Source organism: Triturus cristatus, chromosome 10 (assembly GCF_964204655.1).
Source record: "Triturus cristatus chromosome 10, aTriCri1.1, whole genome shotgun sequence".
NCBI lineage: Eukaryota > Metazoa > Chordata > Amphibia > Caudata > Salamandridae > Triturus > Triturus cristatus.
The window spans coordinates 1,027,042,846-1,027,066,817 of NC_140593.1; the positions used below are offsets into that span (position 1 = coordinate 1,027,042,846).

At 43.0% G+C, this 23,972-nt stretch overlaps 2 protein-coding genes across 3 annotated transcripts in view; one reads left to right on the forward strand and one right to left on the reverse strand.

The window, feature by feature from the left end:
* The window catches only part of IQCK (IQ motif containing K), a 513,956-nt gene that overhangs the window by 488,482 nt on the left and 1,502 nt on the right, over window positions 1-23,972 (forward strand). The gene's annotated exons all lie outside the window — the stretch shown is intronic.
* GPRC5B (G protein-coupled receptor class C group 5 member B) overlaps window positions 1-23,972 on the reverse strand; it is a 143,692-nt gene that overhangs the window by 20,377 nt on the left and 99,343 nt on the right. The gene's annotated exons all lie outside the window — the stretch shown is intronic.

Sequence of the window (23,972 nt, forward strand, 5' to 3'; positions counted from 1 at the left end):
CCCCACTTTATACTGATAATAGAGTGTACTTACTCAATGAGAAAGATTTACACATAGATGCTTCTAGAGGAGACCTTTCTTCAAATGTTTATTACAAATAGCTTTATGAGTACATTGAAAAGAAAGTTAAACTTGAATATCAGTGGGCTAAAGAAGAAATTGAGCATCAAGAACCAGGGAATCAAACTGCATTAAGTTTAGATTGGAGAGACAAAGGCAAATGATGTATATTTGGAAGAAAGTCCACAATTGGCATAGAATGTGGGAGAACAAGTGAGTGTGAACACACATTTGAAACTAAAGAACATTGGAAGTCCTTATTAGAAGAGAAAGATCCTGCTATTTCAGGAGTTTATTATGTTTGTGGAGCACAGGCATGTTTAGACTGCCCAAAGGATGGCATGGTGCATGTTATATAGGCATAGTTTTTATAAATCTTTATTATGTGAAACATTTTGATGATCCTGTGTGGACCAAAACACCCAAAAGAGGAACTAGTGCTGGAGAAGTGTTAGTATATATTTTTGGTGCAATTATTCCATCTGTGGACATAAAAATTTGAAAATTGTCCACCATTGTAGATAGGTTGTCCACCGGTACAGCAGGCACCTTATTAGTTCTAGGTACTGAAATGGTAGCTGTGCGATCCAAGGCTTTACAGAACTGTTTTGCATTAGACATCCTTCTCGCAAAAGAGGGCACTGTTTGTAGGATGTCAAAAGTTCAACAATGGTGTACTTACATCCCTGACAAAAATAAGGACTTGAATAAGTTTATCAAAAAACATCACTGACTTGAAGGGAGATTTACCCGAGTCTCACACCCTGCTGTTCTCTTGTAATTCTGTGTCACCTCGACCCCCCCCCTCCGCTTGTGTGGCAGCAGAGGCAGCTTCCCTTCCAGGGCACACACACAGCCCCACCCGAGTACTTCACAGGTCTTTAAGAGACCATTTGCAAGATAACGAGGCTTTGTTGTATTTCACCTCTTAGCGCCCCAGCAGCTCCACTCGGACTATCCCTTGAGTCTCCGGGCCCCCACAGAGCAGAGTCTGTGTTTGCTGACACTGTTAAAAAATAAACACCGGTACGATCATACATGCCAACATTTCAGAAGAGCAAAGTGGGAGATTTAAAAAAAAAAGAAAGAAAAAAAGAAATCGGGAGAATGGGGCCTTGAATCGGGTTACTATCATGTATGGGCGTTGGAAGTGTGCTGCTGCAGGATCGGACATTTGAAACGCAAAATGCACGTTTTTTTCCCTTACCTTTCAGAAGCATTGAGCGCAGTGGCAGGCAGAGAGAGGGTGATGCAAGTGTTGTGCACTGGCCTGGCAGGTTGCTGGCAGTGCATACAACCCCCTTCCCCCCGTGGCAGCCTGGCGGGCTGAAACAGCTTCCAGGTACACACACAGCCGCCCCCACGTACTTCACGGGTCTTTAAAAGACCATTTGCTTGTTGATGAGGCTTTGTTTTGCTTTTTCACCCTTTCTAGAGCCCCTGCATCGCCACTCTGATTATTGCTGGAAGAATTAGCACTCTACACAATACAAGCCCTGTCAGCTGAAACCCCTCGAGCAATCGGGTTTTTGCTAGCAGGAATTGGGAGGCGGAGACTAGCCTTGAAATCGGTAGTCTCCCGCCTGAATCGGTGGGGTTGGCATGTCTGGGTACGATGTCTGCAAGGTCCGCGTGCCGCCAAGAAAGGCTTGCCGGGCCGTACTATGAGTATCCCTGATCTAAAGTAACCTTTTTAGCTCTACTTTCTTCTAAGCACTTTACTGCATTTTTTTTTTTAATGTTAAATATCTCAACTTTAATACATTGGATTTTTTGTGATTTTGATCTTCTTTTGTTTATATTAGAATAACCTATCTTTATATTCTTGTGTGGAGTCTTTTTGCGGTGTATTCATTATGTTACTGTGTGCGTGTGTTGCACACATTTTTTACACTTTACCTCTCTAAATAAGCCTGACTGCTCTGTGCCAAGCTACCAGAAGGTGAACACAAGTTATCTTTTAGTGTGTATCTAGCTTTCCCTGAGTTGGATTGTGGCTTCTAGTTAGACAGGATGCATACTTTTGCCAACCAGAAACCTAGTTTCTAACAGCAAGAAAGGCACTGGAGGGAGGGAAGGCTCAAATGTGTACCAAGCGGTGGTGGTAGGTAGGTTTGGGGGTATGTTGGGAGTAGGTTATGAAACTATAAGGCAATGAAGTGGACATAGACATATTTGGGAGTAAGTGCTGCTTATTGGAAAACTGTCAGCTTTCTGTCCTCTTCCAGGGGATTCCTAAGTTTATCCAAGTAGGCTGCTGAGTATTTTTCAGGAAAATATTATTATTGGACCAAGTAAGGTATCCCACCTGGCTTAAATGTTCACCTTGAAGTTGCTGTTTTCAATTATGTTCCACCGCCTAAAAATGGTTGACACGTTTTGACGCCTCAGTTATGGTTGGGCTTTCTCAATACAATTGTGGACGGCATTAGTGCTAGAAGGAGATATAAAACAAATGTTTTGCTTATAAAAATAATTACTTTTTTCAGCAACTGAAACACACTTTAACGAATATATCTGCTGCTAACATATATATATATATATATATATATATATATATATATATATATATATATATATATATATATATATATATAGATATATATTTAGGTATGTAGTCAGAAGTACAATTTTCTATATTGTAATAGATTTTTAAAACCCTTTTGATGCAAATTATTGAAGTCATAAATTGTTTTCCTTCAGTTGGTTGTTTGGCATTTTATGTACTTTTGAACAGTCCAATGTTGGTGAAGTTAAATATATTGAACAATAAATATAGTGTAAGCACAAAGAGGGTAAATGATATATGAGCTACTCTATGTTGAAAGAAGTATGAGACTGGTTCACTAATTGAGCATTTTGTTGCGTGCTATTTTCCCCCTAATCTCGTGAGGTTAAGGGCATCACCCTTGTACAGATTACATTGAAAAGAGCCAAAGTATCTGTAATCAAATTATTGACACATACATTATTTCAAGTAATATAAGTGATAGAAGCCAGCAGTAGTGAAACAGATTTGTGGTTACATTGGAAGCAGATCAAAACAGTGACAGGCATCATGCTCATACTAATAATTCCAGATAATGGTCACTGGAAATATTTTCCAAGAGGGGATGGGTTGTTCTTCTTTAAGCAGTGACGTCAGAATGTACAAATGAGATCCTATTTTTAGTGCTCTTCTTTGGGCACTTCACAAGGCCTATTCAAGAGACTTCTGCGTGCTGAGAGTTTAATGTTTCATCATCGACAGCTGAGAATGTAAGCAATAAAAGTCACAAGACGCAGCAGAGGCAAAATCAGTCTGCTCTCATGAATCTAAATTATTTGTAAGTCTAGACTTACAAATGTGTTAATTTTTAATAAAACGTGTGCCAAAAGGCCACATATTTATTGGAGAGGTGAGTCCAAGTGTTGTGGACAGGCCGACAAGGTGTACGCACTATATCTGAGCAGAAATACACAACACAAAACGTATTGAATGATTTTGCACTACACTTCAAATAAACATTTGAGGAAAGAGAGACACACAAGTGTGTCCCCTGCAAAATGTAGCCCAACACTTGGAAAAGTTTAAAAGGAAAAAGATTCTTAAAATCTCTGCAGGCTAAAAATGGTGCCTCAGTAACAGATATTGTATGGTTCGAATATCACATGCCATCAGAAAAGGTTCTAAAAGCTGCTACATCTTTGACATTCCTAAGTTTTACCTCAGCTATCTTTTATTTTTGTTAGTGATAAATGTACTCCAATAAAAAAGTAATTCTGACAAAAAAATTAAAATAACCCGCCACTAAACGCGATAGGTGATATATATTTGCAGTAGGATAGTAAGGATGACCAATGGCACAATGGCTCATGAGGCATGGCTGTCCACTTGGTCAGTGGTTTAATAAATGTGATATCGCACTGGTGATGTTCACACGATTCACAGAAGACGGCTTTCCCTCGGAGACGGCCATGCCAGACAAACAAATGCGACTATTTGACTATACGCCAAAGAAGAGGGACAGGAGAGTTCTGCTTGAGTGGGAGCATGACGTTTAAGACAATAAGTCACAGTGACAAGCTGAATAAGCTCTGAGTTGGTGAGGGAGCCACGGTGTTGAACTTGATAGGACACTGGCCATGTGACATGAGACAAATTACGCTGGTAAATGCTGTACATTTTGGGGACTGGAAGGCTGACTATAGGAATGCTTCAGTGGTTTGAAGGAGGGGACTCTTCCATCTTCATCAGTACCCTTGGAACGAACCCTGCAGGAGGGGAAAAATGAGGAGGGCTTTAAGTGAAATCTAAAAGTGGACAAAAGGGTGAGAGACATTAAGTTTTCAATGGCTCCCACCTATTCGAGGAAAGAACAGATTCTGCCTTAGAATGCTTTAAGGAGACTAGGACCAAGGTCCACTCTCTGAGTCTTTCGACCCCCGCCATGCAGTTCCCTTGCCAGTTCAGAAGATTCTGAGGCTACTCAAGGGGGTTTGGGTACAAACAACACTAGTCTCTCCAGTTCCCACTGCAGTCACCCCTGTCATTTCATGGCCGATGATGTGGAACTGGCAGATAACGAGCAAGTCACCATGGGCATCAGTCTTTGCTGCCCCCTCCCCATCCCCCGCAGCAGCAACCTACAGTCCTCTTTAGCTTGCCAGTAGTGGCACACAACTACTCTCTGGGTAGAAGGATATAGCACTGTCTCTATGGGTGGTCTTCCATCACAGGCGACAGATGGACTTCTAAATCGTGCATGATGGCTATGCCCTACCCTTTCTTTCTGCCTCACCGCACCCTCCTCCCACATCATAATGGCTCTAAGAGGAGCACTAGTCCATTTGCATGCAAGAATTGTGTACGTTATTTTGCAAAGATGCCATCAAGAGGGCGCAGGTTCTCACACGCAACACTACGGATGTCTGTCCTTGACATCTGTCAGGCAAGATTATCTGATCTGAGCCAACTCCACAGACCCTCCACCAAGGGGAGGCACTACTTTGGTATCTATTCTAAAGATGAGGAATATGTGGGTAAAGGTATCTGTCACAAGAGCAAGTTAGTTACTTGAGGTAACACTCTCTCTAGTGGATACTCGATCTCAACGTAGATTCCTCACTGCTCTTGCACCTTCCTGGTCTGTGAAGTGGCCTCTTTTCACCATATGAAAAGGTCCCAAATTAGAGATATACACCCCGGTACTGCCAATTGTTTTGTGCTCCATATCTGCGAATGTGAAAAGAGTCAAGCTAGGGAATGACATCAGCGCACAGTGGGCATCTCTTATATTCGGCTCTGCTCCATCACTTCCTCGGTGGATGAAGCCAATGGGGAGCCGCATTTCCCCACCTAGCAGCGTGAGGGATCACTGCTATGAACAGCTTCAGCATCCAGTCTGCGCTGTAGGAACATTCTGAAGGTGAATAATCTTCAACTAGATAGAGTATCCACCAGAAAGGGCATTACCAAAGGTAAGTAACTTGTTTGTTTGAGATGCAAACATAGCTCACATTTTAACTGTAATTTTCTTTGGCGAATTTCCTTCTTTTTTTTGTGTTTTCGGTTATTTTAAAAGCCAGTGCCACATAGCCTTTGGTCCTGCCAAGCAGCTATGGAGCCAAGTTAAAAGTTTCTAGATGGCAAAAAAAAGAAATCCATCCCTAATCCAGCCAATCACATTGTCAATTTGAAAAGGCTTTGACAAAATTGACTTGCAAGTTTAAATAGCACAAATGTGTTGACCATTTAAATCCCGCTCAGCACCTTTTCTAACAGTTAATATCTGAAAAGTACAGAACGGATTTACACCAAACAAAAAAAAGCATGCTTTCTGCGTAAAGTTCGTCTTTCATGCTAAATTTGTGTAAATACATGCAGCTGTTCGAGCTGTAGGTGAGAGAAAAATTACCTATGAGAGTTAAAAGGGAAACCACAAATATTTTCACTTGCAGATAACTTACCTGACTGAATTCACCACCTAGTTTCGTGCAGTCTGTCCACAGGATCAAAAGTTATAGGCAAATTACAGAATGCTTTTCAATCAAAAGTGAAACAAAAGCAAAACTACACAGTTGGTATTGCCACAGTCCATAAAGTTTTCCGATATTTAGACTATGAACAATGTACAGAGATAAAATGCATGTTTGCAAGAAATATCCTTCAAAGGGCAGTCACACTTTATAGTTTCACTGACACAAATACAGACACACCCGTTTATCAAGCATTGGTTAGTACACAGAAATCATACATGACAGTACTTTCTCTGATAGCCACCATTTTAGAACACCTGTGGTGCATACATGCTTGCATCCCATGTGAGATGCCTTCTCAATATTGATATCTAATATAATTGTATGTTTTGTTCATCAAATGTACCTAATTTTAAAATGAAGAGTGAAAACGTAGGTTCAAAACCTGCCATTGAGGAATATGATAAATGAGTGGGAAATATTTTTTCTTCTAGGTTTTTGTTTTAACAAATTCAATTTTCTTTTGAAAATGTATAGAGCGCATGACTACCTAAAATGGTGCATTGGTGCTAACATGCCTTTGGGTTCACCTTCCGAGGCTTATTTTTTTACATACTGCCAGGGACACCGGAATTATGAGATTGTGTGGCATAAAAAATATGCTGCATGTGCCACAAAATCTATCATCTGCAGCATAATCTGCAGATATGAACCAAAAAATTGTTTCTAGTTAAAACGGTTCAAAAGTTACTAAAAATTGTGTTGCTTATTGCTATATATGGGTATTAAATGATACTAATGAGGTGCAAACAATGCTCAGACAATGTTACAAAGCTTAAAAATTACAAAACAATCACCCTTAAGAAGTCAGGACACAGCCAGTTGTAGACATTGGAGGTCTTTATTAGGCAGCATACAACGACACCTGTCACATCCCAGCTCCTCAGCATTTGCCAGCTTCCCTAGCCTCCTGGATCTCAACACTCCAGAATCCAGTAGAGAAAGCATGCAGTTGCCAGGATACAACACTCTCCCCTTCTCTAATATAATAATAACATTGATAAGATGTGAAACTGTATAATTATATATTATAATTATATATTAACTAAACTCGACATATCTAACATGCAAAGATTACAAGTTTGGTAAGCATTAGTTCACCTTTTAAATAACTTGTTCCAGTGCATGCCTTGATGTCAAAACAGATTAGAACTTCACCCCCACCACAGCTATCACGTTTCTTTGTCACATTCCTTCTTACATATCTTTGCCATGTTCTCCACCCAACAGGTTAATCTCTTAATACCCCATCTCTCCCTGGTTCGAGCAGCTTAGCATGTTCTTTCATTACCTTGTTCTCCAGACACACTCTCTCTGGCTGGCTTGCCACAGCACAGGGCACTCTTCCTCTAAGTAGGTGAAACGGTGATTTTCCTGAGAAAGAGAGATGAGTGGTTCTATACTTCCACAACACCTCTTTAACCTGACTCCTCTAATCACTTTCACTGGCCACAACCAATTGCAAGCTTTGTCTCAAATTGCTGTTTAAGCGCTCCAACACTCTCTTCTCCTTGGAATGGTACAACGCAATTGTACAATGCTTTATTCCTTTTTTTGCCAGAAAGAACTCAATCTCACCCAGTACAAACTGGGAACCATCATTGGTCAGTATGGAGGCAGGACAGCCCTCTTGACGGAAACACCTCCTCACAAAAAACAATAACTTTTGACTTCTTTACTTCTCTCATAAATGCCACCTCTGGCCATACAATTCATCATAATCACTGCATACCTCTCACTCATACCCAATTGGTTACGGTTACCGCAGTCAAAGGAACTACATATTTCCATCACCAAATGTACCCATACTTGCTCTGAAAAGGCTAATGGTGCTTTAGGGGTTTAACCAACTTGTTTTGGGTGAGAGGGATTCAAAATCATGCCCAAATCATTGGACATTCCACCCCAATAAGGTTCTTCCCTTCTCCACCACTTAAATCTTCCCCTTCGCCTTCCTGTTCTTAAATTGCAACTCTGCATGAAAAGGCTAATGGTGCTTTAGGGGTTTAACCAACTTGTTTTGGGTGAGAGGGATTCAAAATCATGCCCAAATCATTGGACATTCCACCCCAATAAGGTTCTTCCCTTCTCCACCACTTAAATCTTCCCCTTCGCCTTCCTGTTCTTAAATTGCAACTCTGCATGAAAATATCCCAAAACTGGCAATTTGTTCCAGCAATACCCTTTGGGTTCAACATCAGGGAAACACAAATCATATGCACCCAATCTTTCCCACATTAATTTGTCAATGATGGTTAACAGTGAGCATGAGTCAGCCCACACATGTACCTCTTCGCCTTTAACCGTTATTGCACACTTAGGCAGATAATATTCTTCCAATCTCCCATGACTAACTCGTGCATAGTGGTTCTCTCACTCACCACCATCACTTCAAGTTCTCCCTCATCGCTCAATTCCGAATTCATCTCTTCCCTTGGTACCTATTGTCTATTTACTAAATTTACTGCATTCCTGGACTTCAAGTTGTCCATCGTCTTGCACATCCTAGATAAGTGACCCATTTGTTTACATTTGAAAACCCCTATCGTCATCAGCAAGAATATTTTTCACTCTGCCTTGTGTTGCTCACCTTCCCTCAATATTTAGATTTTTTTCTTCCTTCTTCTCTCCTTCGGTACCCCTATGTAAGAAATTCTTCACTGCGTTCACACTGCATGCATTCTCCGATTCACCTGCTCCCCTAACTTCAACACCTCCCTATTCCTTGACATAACGAGAGGTATTCTCCATTCACCTTGCTACTTCAATGGTCTTATCTAAAGTAGGTGCTTTCAGTCCCAACATCTTCTCTTGAATTCTAACATTGTTTGTCATGTTCATCATGTGATCCCTAATAATTTCATCTAGGAGATCTCTGAATTTACATTAGAAAGCCAACCTCCTCAAGACTGGCACAAGCTGTTCAATAGTTTCGCCTGGCAGGGAAAAGAATTTGTGTCTTTGTAAATGATAAAATTGTATGTCATATATGCATAATTTATTATGACAAACATATGTTTTCGACAATAGTATGTTCCCCCACCCCTTTTCCCCGGTTATAAGTTGAACAATCCAAAGGCGTCTGCCTTAGAATGTTCAGGTTTATGTGAGTTGTTTCAGTTGTGGAGAGTGGATGACTAAATAAAGAAAACTCCATACTTTACTCTTCGTCATGTCTTCTTCATTTATGCTTTACAATACTGGAGACGATCTGTAGCTGCGCAGGGAACAGTTCAGCCATCTCCCCTTTGTGTGCTCTCTCCTCGAGTATTTTCAGCCTTCAGTGCTTCACACCATAGAACCCGAGTAGAGTCATTTCCTCAGCCTAAATGCGAACATTGGAACCTACTGATTAGCGGAGTCCAGTAACTTGAGAGCTGGTAACTGTGCAGCAGGAGGAGCCTTTCCGCAGTACTCTCCTCATATTTCTTCTGTCGTCAGCGTCTTCAAATGTATTGTTCCCGGAAGAGCTGCACTACGTGTGCTTCTCTACAAAACAAGTAATTCCCTGGCAGTGTAACCACTTGATTTGGCGGCAGACCAGCTACCTCAGAGCCGGTGACTGTGGAACAGAAGGAGCCTTCGACCTGTTTTCGGATACTCCAGCATCTGACAAGAGAATCATCGTTAGCATTTCCTGTGGGCCAGCTACTTTGTAGCCGCATCCCCTGAAGGCGGGCCATCGGCTTCCCAGTTCACCGCAAGCTGCCTGCACAAGATGGTCACACTCGAGGGTGTGCCTGATGTTGCCAGCGCCCGCAGTGTTTTCTGTGTGGGTGAGGGGCATTTCCTTTGTTTAACAGCCCGTTGGGGGCGTGGCTAGCCACCTAAGATGGCGGTCGGAACCTGGTAGAGCTCCGGACCCTTGAGGGGATTAACTCCTCCTGTATCGTCAACCCCGGTCACTACCTGATCGGGGACATCGACATCGAGACGCCGGAGTCCCAGGCATCGAGGAGTGCCTAGGAAAATCCTTGAGGCTATGATACGCCGGAGTTCTGGACCAGGGCCTACTCGCCGCTGGGTTCGGGCGGAGGCCGGGACCTGGCGTGAGGTGCGGGCCCGCGCGCGGCGCGGATGGCCCCGCGTGATACAGTGCAAGGCCCGCTCTGGGCTCGGAGACGGCGAGACCCCCTGGTCCCTTTGCAGCAGCGCCCTACCTGCTCTACCCACACCTCTGAGGGGCAGGCACGCCAAGAGGTGACCCCCGCGAGTTGGCTGTGGGCGGCCACGCAGCCTGGCGGCGGTACCGCCCTGGGGGCACCTGACGAGTGGGAGACGACGGCAAGCCCAGAAGGCCCATCGCGGGACGGTGTGGTGAGTGGTGATGCTGCATTGTCTCGCACTGACCTGCGCACATTGCCCCGGAGTCTGGCTGTCGGTCGAAGCACACGGCTGGGTGTGTCCTTTGGAGATAGAGGGTAGGCCGGGCTGGGACGATTTAAACATGTGCAGAGGGCCCCCAGGGATATAACAATGGTCTCCTGTGGATTCCGCCTGGCGAATGCAGTGGGCTTCCCCCCCTATACTTTGAAGTGATAACCCTCACGGAGCAGCGACGGCGTGGTGAGTGTCCTCTCGGGGTGGGAACTGCGCCACTACCTTGAGACATTTCACTGGCCGGTGAGCCAGAATAAGCTCCCGCTGCGCTGTGCCGTGCAGCACTGTACATGGGCAGGACAGGATACGACCAGCTGAAGTTAACCTGAGGTATCGCCTGACAGCCTTCGCTGCGCATACAGCCATTGATACTGGGCCCTCAGACCTGCACTAGCCTCCTTAACTTGGCACCATACAACCCAACCCAGCTGGTTGGATACTGTACGGGAAGGGTTATCCTACTGACTTTACTGTGAAGGGTGAACTCCCACTCCAGTTACTGGACCTCCCTTTCAGCCAGCAGGGTTTTAACGACAACACATGATCAACATCTACTGAGGAAAAGACAGGACGTACTCCTACCGTTGCACAGAACGTTGCCGGCTCCCCTCTTGATCACCTGCACTGCACCTAGCGGAGAACCCACATCATGGGCAGAGTCCGGGCGAAGACGCTGGGGGGCCAACAAGGAACTGGTCAACCCTCCAACATGACCGAACACTCTAGACATCCTTCCTCGCCTGGAGCAACGTCTTCTGAGCCCACTGATGGACCACCAGATAAACTGGACCTCATTCTGAGACTCTAGAGCGGCGCTCGAGTTGCAGATGGGTACACTCACTACAGGACTGCTCAGAGCGGACCATGGTAAGTTGGCCGGTACGGTCAAGGACCACGGACAATCCCTCACGGACCTGGCTCCTCGAGTTGCAGCAAACTCGTCCACCTTACAACAGTTACAACAACAGATGACAAGCCTCTTAGATCGGGTGGAAGATGCGGAGGGCAGGAAACAGGCGTAACAATATACGCGTTATTGGCCTGCCGGAATGCAGCGAAGGTGCTAAGGCGGCAGACTATATGGAAGCATGGTTCAGAGACCAAGTGGCACCTGAGGGACTTTACCCATACTTTTGCGTCGAACGGGCTGACAGAATTCCAACCAGGCCGCCCAGACCTGGCGCACCGCCCCGCCCTCTGATAGTAAAAATCCTAAACTATAGGGACCGCGACGTCCTACTACAGAAGGCAAGAGAAAAAGCACTAATCCAATTTGAAAACCACCGTATATCATTATACCCCGACTATACCATCTTGGTGCAGAGGCAGAGATCGTCCTATCAAGCGGTAAAGAAAAAACTACAGAAAGCACAACTCAAATATGCACTTCTATATCCAGCCCGGCTGAAAGTTATTTACGACAAAAAGACTCACTTCTTTGAGAGCCCACCAGATGCCGAGGAATGGATGGAAGTTATGTGCATTGGCTCTAGCCAGCTCAGCCAGCTCAGCCACTCAGACCGCTCTTCTCAGGACTCGGACACACTCCCTAAACGGGGCTCCCATCGATCCCAGAATTCCAACCAGAGTAAAGGCGGCGCCGGTCCATCGCGTGACCAACAACGTCGCGACCAGGAGGGGGCCCTTGCGGTTGCTGGTGCATTCTGTGCAGATTCAAACAAAATCCCCATGGATTTGGAGGACAGCACTCTGAATTCGGACTCTGAACACAGTATAACTCTCTTCCCCACGATTACACCCCGGGCAGCAGACGACATAATTGATAACTGAACACTGACGACGAATCTACGATGCCACCAGAAATATCCTTTAGTATCCGCTTCTGTAGATAGTACGGACTCCACACCTCAGAGCCTGTTTTCACAACTGTACATATGAACATTATCACTCTGCTATAGCCAGTTTATTAATATGGAGGGCTTGAATGGTTTGAAGCAGTGATATAGATTGATCTCCTCTGTAAACGTGAACAGAACTATGTTTTTGTGGGGACTTCGGAATTCTCTTACAAATGATATGTTAAGACGGGAATACTGTCCTTGACAAGTCTACTTATAACACCGTCCCCCCCCCCCCCCCCCTGGGCAGACCTCACTATGACCATGACTAGGGGCGGCTGCCTCCCTACTAGCGTATGCACCGTTATCTGTTATGTATTGCTTGTGGATTATTGTTGGGCCCAGCGTAGTTCAGGCGCTGAGCCAAGTTCTGTTAATGTTTCGGGGAAAGGGGACTCCTGGTCGAGTTTGGTCTACTGGATCCGCGTGCGCTGGAGCTCCACACTATACACGGTGACATGCCCAGGACTTTTACCACTTTAGGGTCTTACAACCTAATCACATGGAACGTACATGGGCTGGGGGCGATTCAGAAACGTCATCGTATACATGCATATGTCCTCAGGTGTAAGACACACGTAGCATTCCTCCAAGAATCCCATTTAACTGAGTCTGAAACACAAAAAACGCGCAAAAAATGGCGAGGACAGATTTACTTTACCAATTATTCGGCTTTTGCCAGAGGTGCGACCATTTGTATACGCCACGGGGTCCCATTTCTTGAGCTGGAACGCCGAGTTGATGACCAAGGGAGATATATTCTGTTGAAAGGTACTCTTGATGGTTCCCCGGTGGTCCTCGGCAGCGTTTATGCCCCTAACTTTGATCAAGACCGCTTCCTGCATAGACTAGGAGCAGCATTGGTGGACTGGGATGGTATCCCCTGGGTACTGGGGGGAGATTGGAATGCTGTATTGAACACTACCCTAGACAGGTCACATCCGCCCCTACATGGTACGAATGCTAGTAAATTGGCCGACCAGTTCATGACATGGGCTGACGGATGGGCACTCTCTGACACATGGCGATGCCTCCACCCCACCCACAAAGAATACTCCTTTTATTCTTCAGTACACAGTCTCCATACCAGAATTGATAGATTCCTTTGCTCTAGATCCATCATCACTCAGGTCTGCCAGTCCACATATTTAGCAAAAACCTTCTCCGATCATAACCCTCTAGAGTTCACACTTAACTGGGGTAAAGTGCCCACCCCAGTCCCACCTGGAAGTTGCACCCACAGCTGCTAGAAGACGCTCCATTCCGTACAGCTCTTTCCAACACCATAACTAACTATCTAGCCGAAAATTGGAACACAGCCTCCTCTAATTTAATTGAATGGGACGCCCTGAAAGTGGTGGTACGGGGGGCATCGATAGGGCAGTTGATGGGAGCCAGGTAGGAGACACACCAACGTTTACTGAGCATCGAACGAATGGATACACTTGAGCGAGAGGCGGTGACAGACCCTGACAAAAAAGAGGCATTGCAGTCTGCCCATATAGACCATGCGGAAACACTATAGACACTGCGGACAATAGTCCATAGAGCATTCCTACAACGGAAACACACGGAGGCGGACAGGTCCGGTGCACTGCTCGCCCGCATAGTTAGGGATAGACCAGATCCACCAATCATAACTAGAATCCGTACAACCACGGGACATATAGTCCATACACAAAGAGAAATAAACACAGCCTTTTATGATCACCTTGGAGCGCTTTACGCACCACCCACCCCTGTGGAGGGCCTCTCTATAACAGCGTTTTTACAGGATCTCCCTTTTCCGGTAATCCCCGAAGACGTACGAAAAGACATGGATGGCCCCATAACCCAACAAGAAAGAATCGTAACAAAGCACCTGGGATGGATGGACTACCAGTCGTATTTTACCATACATACTCAAGAGACCATGATACCCACACTGGAATCAGTATACAAAGTTGTCTTTGAGACTGATCACCTACCACATTCCACCATGCAAGCACTGGTCACATCGATACCCAAACTGGGACGTGATGGCTTAGAGCTGTCTAATTATAGACCCCTCTCCCTGCTAGCCTCTGAATATAAAATGTTAAGTAAGGCCCTTGTTAATCGTATACAGCCATATCTTAATACACTCATACACAGTGACCAATGCTGGTTCCTACCGAACCGTAGCACATCCCATAATACCAGACGGTTACACTACGTAATGAAGGCTGCTCCATATGCTTACCAGTCTGTGGGATGCATAGCATTAGACCTCAGGCAGGACTTTGATTCCTTCTCTTGGGACTTTATGTTTGCGACTTTGCAACGTTTTGGGTTCCCGGACACATATCTCAAATGGGTTCGCTTATTATATACGTCCCCCACAGCCAGAGCACGCACAGGCCGTTACATCTCAGATCAATATACTATTCATAGGGGTACAAGGCAGGGGTGTCCAGTATCTCCCCTGTTGTTTGTGCTCGCGCTGGAGCCCCTGGCTATAGCACTTAAGAGGTTCGGCGGACCAGCTCTGCATCCCCATTGATGGTGTAGATCACCTATTATCCATTTATGCAGATGACATACTCTTGTATTTATGAGATCTGAAGGCTGATAATACCCCTCTTCCAGAGGTATTTGCCAATTTTGAACGCCTTTCGGGTCTGGCTATAAACCCTGGGAAATCTACCGCCTACTTCTTTCGGGAAACACCATACCCAAATAACCGGCTGTTTGGCGACTACACCCTACCGGTGGCCCCGACCACCTTTAAATATTTAGGCATTCACATATACAGAACGCAGACAGATCAAATTGACGGCAACATTGTGCGAGTGATAACGGCCCTTCGTGCCAGTGTGGTCTTCTGGTCATCTTTGCCGTTATCGGTGATGGGAAGAGTCGCCATCTCGAAGATGGTGATGCTGCCTCGCCTATTATATTATTTCGTAAATTTGCCCGTGGTTCTCCCACTGTCCATTTTTAACATACTGAATACAATACTGGTGAACCTCATTTGGGGCACAGGCCGCAGACGAATGAGCCTGCGGAAGCTCCAACTGGAGACCCGAAGTGGCGGCCTGGGAGTCCCTGACTTCAGGGCCTACTACTACGCCAGTCAGCTCCAGTGGGTATCGTACTGGACTGCGGGGAGAAATCTGCAAGAGATTGGGCTTACGCCTCATAGATTAGACCGGGGTGAGCTGCACTCAATACTACTGCCTAGGACCAAGATTCCTACAGATAGCCCTCCCCTACTGAAGACAGCCCTACAATGCTGGAGGAAGGCATTATCATACACCTCCCCAGTGACCCCTTACGCAATGAACATCCCCCTCCTGGGTATTCGCACACCACAAGACAAACTCATGAAGGCCAGGATACAGGACTGGGCAGATGCTGGGGTGGAAGACATTGGTGCATTCTTCGGCGATGGTACCATGTTGGATCATGACTCCTTTCGGCAGGCTACGGGCGCACCACCACGCTTATACTTACTACACGCTACAGTGTCACACTATATTAGGCGTGCCTGGGCCCCACAGCGGAGTGAACCCCCACAACATAATCTAGTACACCTCTTATACTAAATGGGAAATGGGGGACACTTGGTCCGTTGGTTATACACAGGTATCCAAACACATGCTGCAATCGCACTCACGTCCCTTTGGGCGCACTGGTCCGAGGACTCCAATATTGAAATTACTGACAAGGCCTGGGAATGTAAGATTGAACACCCCAAAAAAGTGTCACGTAACGCGAGACTGAAGTTTATCCAGACGATGGGAGGATTCATTGCATGTTCCCAGACTTCCCCCATCACTGTCCCCGCTGTAAGGGAGATGAGGCAGACTTCCTCCATATGCTATGGTCCTGCCCCTGCCTTAGAGGTTACTAGGTGGGAGTCCGCCACTCTCTGAGCGAAGTCACACAAATCCAGGTCCCGGACGAGGCTCTGAACTGCCTCACAGGCCTCCGCAGACGCACAAAGGTGCAGAAGGTACAGTTAAAGTTTTTAGACCTGGCCCTCATTTTAGCAGTAAGAGCCCTCACCATGAGGTGGAAGTCTTCAAGGGGTCCCGCAGTATCCACGTGGCAGGCTGACATGCTTCAGTGGGGGAGGGCAGAGGGTGCAGCTCTTCGCAGAGAGGAAGAGAGGGGGCTGAGGAAGCAGCCCATCTCGATGGACTGGGAGGCTATACTGCTTGAACTAGAATCACTTGACTTATTAACTCCACAGGATACCCCAACCCTATAGTACACAATGTCGCCCAGTGACTTCTCATCTGTAGGTTCCGAGACCCAGACACATGCTTTCTAACCCAAGGACACTACAGTCCTTCTAGTGTTATACCTTTAGTGACCTATATTGATTGACATGGTAGCCGAAGTAAGACTGACCAGGAGTCGGGGTTGGGTGGGCTAGGGAGGGAGGGGGACATGGTTGAACAGGTTCTTCTTGTTAATTGGAAATATAACGGCTTTATACTGTCAATTTCTGTACTGGGACTCCAACGTATTAGTACCAACGACGTCATTGGAGATCATTGTCCTTTGTTTTCTATATCACATAGTGACACATACAGAAGTTGTATGTAACATGTATGTTGTAAATTCCAACAAAAACAAAAGACTGCCTCTGTAGGATAAACATCGCATTGTATGAAATGTCAACGTCATCAATAAAGTGTGTTAAAAAAAAACAGCCCATTGTTGAACTGCATCTGTGTTGGCAGGATGGTAATATTCTAAATTGTACTTACCTTTCTACCACCTTTACGGTGCGTATACTGCACTTTTTCACCATGACACACGCAGCTTAAAGCAATAATATAGTGCTCTATATTCATGCACGGTGACACACACAATATTCAGCAAAGGGTGTCTCCAGGATTTTGTACACGGTGACACACACACACCTCATATACAGTATCTAAGCAAAGAAATGTTGGCTTTAAGTACTAGATTCTTGTTAAATCAACATTTGAGTAGTAAACTCTTCCAGAAGTACCTTATTAAACGCAAGTAAATGCATAGAGTATACACTGCCACAATTATAAGTTCTTAGTAGTCTGAATTTAGTGATTTTAGGGACTTTTAGTTATAAGATAGTAAACACATTATACTTTTCTCAGTTTTTGGGGGGTATCCAGATTACATATAAGTATATTACTTCTCTTTCAAAGCAAATTCAGCAACTGAGTAGTAAACTGTTCCAGAAGTACCTTAATAAATGCAAGTAAATGCATAGAGTAATACACTGCTATAATTATAAGCTCTTATTAACCTGCAATTAGTGATTTGGGTCACTTTTGGTTACAATATAGTAACTGCATTACACCTTTCTCAGTTTTTGGGGTATCCAGATTACATTATAAGTATATTAGTTCTCCTTCAAAGCAGGAATAAGAACTTCCTTACTATATTTTTCACATATTTGTACAACTATGATGGCTGCTGCAGGTATTAACCAACTTCCTTTTTTAAACGATATTGATGAACCTGACATTCTTTGAAAAGATTTGATAAAATCAATGTGAATTTTACCTAATTGCAATTGGAGGTGAAAGGTTCACAGCTGTATGTAAACAACACATACTCCTAAATAATTTAAGAGTACATGGATGTAAAATGTTTTAAACACTTCCAGAACCAGAGGGGGAGGTAGAAGATGCACAGGGAGAATAAGATGTTTATGGCATAACTCTTTTAAAGCCGGAAGTTCATTTAGGTGACAAAGTAAATGTAGTTTTAGAAGAGCATACATTTTTCAACTGGGTAAAAGGCAAACAGGAATACATTAAAAATTACGCTGTGGCATGGAGAGGGTTAACTAACTTATGTGATTTTGGAAATCTTACAGGTTCTCTAATCAGAGACCAGTAATAAGATGTATAAACAACTTCTGCATTCAAGAAAAGTTACTTAGCAAATAATTCACAGTGTCCAGCCCGGAAAATGAAATAAAAGGGGCCATTTCGCCAGAGTCTGCAGGGATGAGGAGAATGCTCAAGTTAAAGTTATCACAAGTGATGAACAGCATGAGAAACAGTATGTCCTCCAAGTTAGAGATACAGAAAACGAGATGAAACCAAATTATCTTAAGTGCAAAGTGTATATCAATACCAATCCAGTGCTGATGTTTGCTGATTTGTGATCCCCTTTCAACTTGTTAAGCCAGGTAGACCTTGAGAAAGTATCAGGAATTAAGAGATTATCCCCAGAGAAGCCTGATATTTCATCAGAGGGGTATACAAAAGAGCCTATACCACTAGTGGGCATGATAAGAATGCATGTATGTTTTAAAGGTAGATCCACGGTTTGTAGAATATATGTAGTAGAAAAGGGTACAAACTTATTAGGATAGCAACATCCTAAAGAACTGGGAACAATCCTGGATCTTAATAATAAGGAACACATGCTCCTGGTAGACAAAGCTATTGGTGAGATGGATATTTGTGAGGAATAACCTGGTTTATTTTCTGCTAAACTTGATCAATTAAATGATTACCAACATAAGATCAAATTGAGTGTGGTAGCCAAGCCTGTAGTACACAAGCCACTTCCTGTACTCCATATGATAAGAGAACCTCTGGGAAAAGAATTATACAAATTGTGTGAGATGAGATTTATACAACCTATAGAATCCTCTGAATGGTTAGCTCCCATAGTCATACCTCCAAAGCAAATGGGGAAGGTATTCTCTTATGTGTTGACTTGTGTACTTTAAATGAGAACATATGGGTAGAAAGACACCCACATCCACACATAAACGAGCTGTTACACACTTTGAGGGAAGTAAAATACTTTAGTGTCATTAATCTATCTCTGGCTTACCGCCAAGTAGCTCTCCACCCTGAGTCCAGACCTTTAACGGCACTTATTACACTGATGGGAGCCTTTATGTTTTTAAGGATGCCTGTTGGACTTGTATCTGCAGCTGCAGTTTTTCAGAAAATAATGCATCTGATTTTAATGGATGTAACTAGAATATGACACTTTACATCGCAGTTTTTACACCGCGATGCAATCACAACGCAATGCAATCACAACGCGACTTGCGCTAGATGGCACGCTGGACATAGGAATAGTATGATTTACTATTCCAACTCCAGTGTGTGCAACAGTAGGGAAGGTGTTGGAATAGTACATCATACTATTCCTTAGTCTAGAGCGCCATCTAGTGCAAGTCGTTGTAACGACTTGCATAGTAATGGCACTGCGTTGTAACAACGCGGTCGTTGTAACGACCGTGTTGTGATTGCATCGCGGTGTAAAATCCACGATGTAAACGTTGTTTCCCATGTAACCAGTACCTTACATTTTCAGAACGACATATTGGTCTATAGTTTCTCTACAGAAGAGCATGACAAAACATTATAGGCGGTGTTTAAGAGGTTGATGGATTCTGGGATTACTGTGAAACAAAACAAATGCCAAATTAGAGTAAGTTCTGTTGACTATTTAGGTCATACTATATTGAAAGAAGGTTTCAAACCAAAAAACTGTTTAATTCAAGCAGTAAAAGATGCTCCTTACCCCAAAAGTAAGGATGAAATGAAATCCTTTATGGGTTTGATTGAATATATGGCAAAATATGTAAGAAATTTCTCTGACAAGTTTGAGTGTCTGCGTGATCTTTTAAAATAAAACAAGGAGTTTGTTTGAGAAGAAAAGCATAAAGAACTAGTTGATAAAATAAAAAGAAGAAATATTTAATTCACCTGTGTTAGCAACATTTGATCCTAGAAAGGAAGCCATACTTACAACGGATGCCTACAACAAAGGTCTAGGTGCAACGTTATCTCAGAAGAGAGAGGGAGGTGAAAAAATAACAGCGTTTGCATCCCGATTGTCTAACCAAAGCAGAATGTAATTATTCTGTAATTGAAAGAGATCCTGGTCTGTTTTGGCCTGTAAAACATTTTTCCTGTGGGGTATGAAATTCACCATACGTACATATCAAAAACACTTACATTTTTGTTCTCCAGTAAAGGGGCAAAAAGAAGTATTCAATGCATAGCCTGGAACATTTTGTTTTATATTGGAAGTGAAAATAAAATTGCTGAGTATCTTTCTAGAGCACCTTTAGAACAAGAGGTACAACAAGAAGCATTAGACATTCCAATTTTGTCCATAAATTTGCCTGCATTATCTGAGGATAAGTGGAAGGAGTGCATGAGGAAAGATGAAAATTTGACCCAACTTAGAGACATGATCATAAAAGGGTGGCCAAACAAATGCAGTCACGTCAAAGAAGTACTGAAGGACTATTGGGAAATAAAACATGACATGACATTCTTGATGGTAAAATTTGCCGTAATGAGAAAATTGTACCGCCAGAACAAATAAAAAGAAAAAAATATTGAATTAGCTCATGAGGGACACCTAGACAGAAGCCTTACAAAAAAATAAAGTGAGAAATAATTTCTGGTTTCCAAAAATGAACTCCCTAGTGGAAGAAATAGTGAAAGATTGTGCAAGCTGCTCTAAAAGTGACAAAATTAAAATCGTATGTAAAACTACTTTATCCCGTGTAGAAGTACCACTGGAGCCCTGGAATAAGCAAGCCTAGGATATAATTGGGCCCATGAAAGGTGTGGGAGCCTACAAAAGATTCATGTTAGTATTGATGGATTATACCTCTCATTGGATAATCTCAATCTGGCACATGCATCAAGCTAGGATTTTGCGAGTCCTTAATAGCGAGTATTAAGGATTCGCAATTAAGGACTCGCAAAATCCTATGCATGTAGGAATCGCTATAATAATAGCGATTCCTACACATTCCTTATTTGCGACTAGCTTCTCATTCATTCCTATGGGCCTCCAGGCCCATAGGAATGAATGGGAAATTGTAAGCGCAATTTGCGAGTACCAATAGGTACTCGCAAATTACGCATGCAATTTCAGGGTGCAAGGGTGACAAAAGTGCTTTTTTCAAAGGTTTTGCAAATTACCATGAAGTTTAACTTCATGGTAATTTGCGCACCCTATTAGCAAAATCGCTAATTTTTTTACTTTCATGCATTGCATTTAAGGAATCTCAATTTGGGATTCCGTAAATGCAATCGCAATTTAAGTAATCGCTATTTAGAGATTACTTAAATTGCAGTATTTGCATTTGGGATGATGCATCCCAAATACAAAAATACCTGTTGCAAAGGGGCAGATTCTGACAATCTGCCCGTTTGCGACCGTTTTTTCTTTTGATGCATGTGCCTGTAAGTTAGTTAATCGTACTACTACTACAATATTGATTGAATTCCTAAAAGATGGGTTTAGCTGCGAAGGTATACCTTCCACTATAGTCACAGACAACGGTGTCAAGTTTACATCCCAAGAAATGAAAGGGTTCCTGCAAACTCTTAATATAAAACATGAGAAAACTGATTTGTACTGCCTTAAAGCTAATGTACTGGTGGAAAGGATGAATCGTATGAATAAGGAACATAATATGTTAGCTATAGTCACTGGTCAGGATGTAAAACAATTCTTGCGTGATTGTATTTGGTCATACCACACTTAACCTAACCTCATCGCAGGTGTTTCAACTTTTATATCTATTAAAGGTAGGGAACTTGGCACCAATATGAACCCCTTTTGGCTGGGTGGAGGAAAACGATTGAATATAGATGATTGAAAAGCTCATGAGAAAATACAGCAACATCAAGTCAAATATAAAAATTTGTATGACAACAAACATGAGGTGAAATTACACAACTGGAAAGAAGGTTATTGGGTAGAAGTAAGAAGAAGTACTAAAGAGCACCAAAATCTAAATAAATACTACCTTCCTTGCCAAATAATCAAAGTGCACCGTAATGTGGTACAGTTAGACAATGGCCAAATATGGAGTTCAGACAAACTTGTTAAACATGATGGTAATTAATGTTCCATTATGTATGTTCCTTAAGTAATTCACTCATTAAGGAAGGAAGATGTGTTGTAATTAATGATCAAACTGTACATCAAATATGTATAATTTATTATGACACAGGTGTATATTTTACGGCAACAGTAGCTTCCTCCACCCCTTTTCCCTGGTTATAAGTTGAACAATGCAAAGGAGCCCACCTTAGAATATTCAGGTATATGACAGTTGTTTCAGTTGTGGGGAGTGGATGACTGAATAAAGAAAACTCCATACTTTACCTTCAGTCGTGCCTTCTCCATTTATACTTTTCAAGATTTTTTTCTTCTAGTTTTTTGTTTTAATGCTTTCAAATTTAGTGTTTATTTATTTAAAAAATGTATTGAGCGCACCACTATCCGAATGGTGCATTTGTGCTAACATGCCTTTGGGTTCGCCTTTTGAGGGTATTATTTACATGCTGCAAGGGCCACTGGAACAATGTAATTGTGTGGCATAATTATAGATTTGATGCATTTGCCACATAATCTATCAACTGCAGCATAATCTGCAGATTTTAACAAAAAAATAGTTTCTAGTTCAAACGGTTCAAAAGTTACTAACAATTATGTTGCTTATTGCTATAGTTAGGTATTAACTGGTACTAATGAGGTGCAACCAATGCCCGGACAACGTTACCAAGTTTAAAAATGACAAAATAACTAAGTAATATTGTTACAAAATGTGCCGCATTATGCCACATTATTTGCCTTTTCTTACCGCATAAATTGCTCAACTCTGCTGCATGATTTGGCCCGCTCCTGTCGCATAATTGCAGTGGCCCTGTATATTGCATGTGTTTTGCACAGTATTGCTTACATACACAAATGGGGAAATTGTCACTCTTGCCAGAAAAACACTGCTTTCTTACCTACTGACTGGGAAGAGTTGTTTCCTCTTTGCCAGCATGGTGAATTTGAAACTTCTTTTCCCTAGCAAAAAAGAAATTTCATCTTGCCATGGGGCAAGTTAACACCATTGTGACATGGCTTCTTTGTGCAGTACTACATACCCCCTCACTCTCGTATGTATTCCTAAAGTTGCGATTAGAAGTGTTGTTTTATGCCTAATATTTTAGGATGAAAACATAAAACCTGATTCACGAGAAAAGTGTAAAACTATGCAAGCAATTTAACGTCTCTCTTGAACGTAATTGTAAACTGTTTTGCACTTCACACAACAGTCCAAATACTGTCACTGAGAAGCTGCATCAAGGCCAGGTTTCCAGGTGTACTAGCGGGAATATTATGTGGACCTTCCCATGGGCTCCCCTTTGAACTGATACGCTAAATCATTTGTGAGTAAGGAATCTTGTACTCCAGGAATGATTCTTTATGTACTCTTACATGCCTCTGTGAATCAGCCCTGAAATGTCCAACTCCTAAATTGGTAAAAGTCCAAAAAGGGAACAGTAATTTCTATTTGTACTAAGTGTATATTAATATTTCCAAAACCTTCTCATTTTATGAATTTACCAAGGCATGTAGGAGTACTTTAAAAAGTACTACAGGAGTACAGATTTATATATTCCAAAATGGCTTTGTGAATAAGTCCCACAACGTACAATAATGCGCAGAAAAAATGCTGCCTAGTGTGTAAAATTCACACTTTTCTTCTTTACTTCTCTTCTAAATTTGGAATTACTCCAGTCCTGTGCCAGAGTAAACCCCAGACCCTTTCCAGGGTGGGAAATAGTCAGAGTGGGATGTCAGTTAATGACCACGCCTTCAGGCACCAACTCCGCACCCCTCGCCTGGTGCTTACTG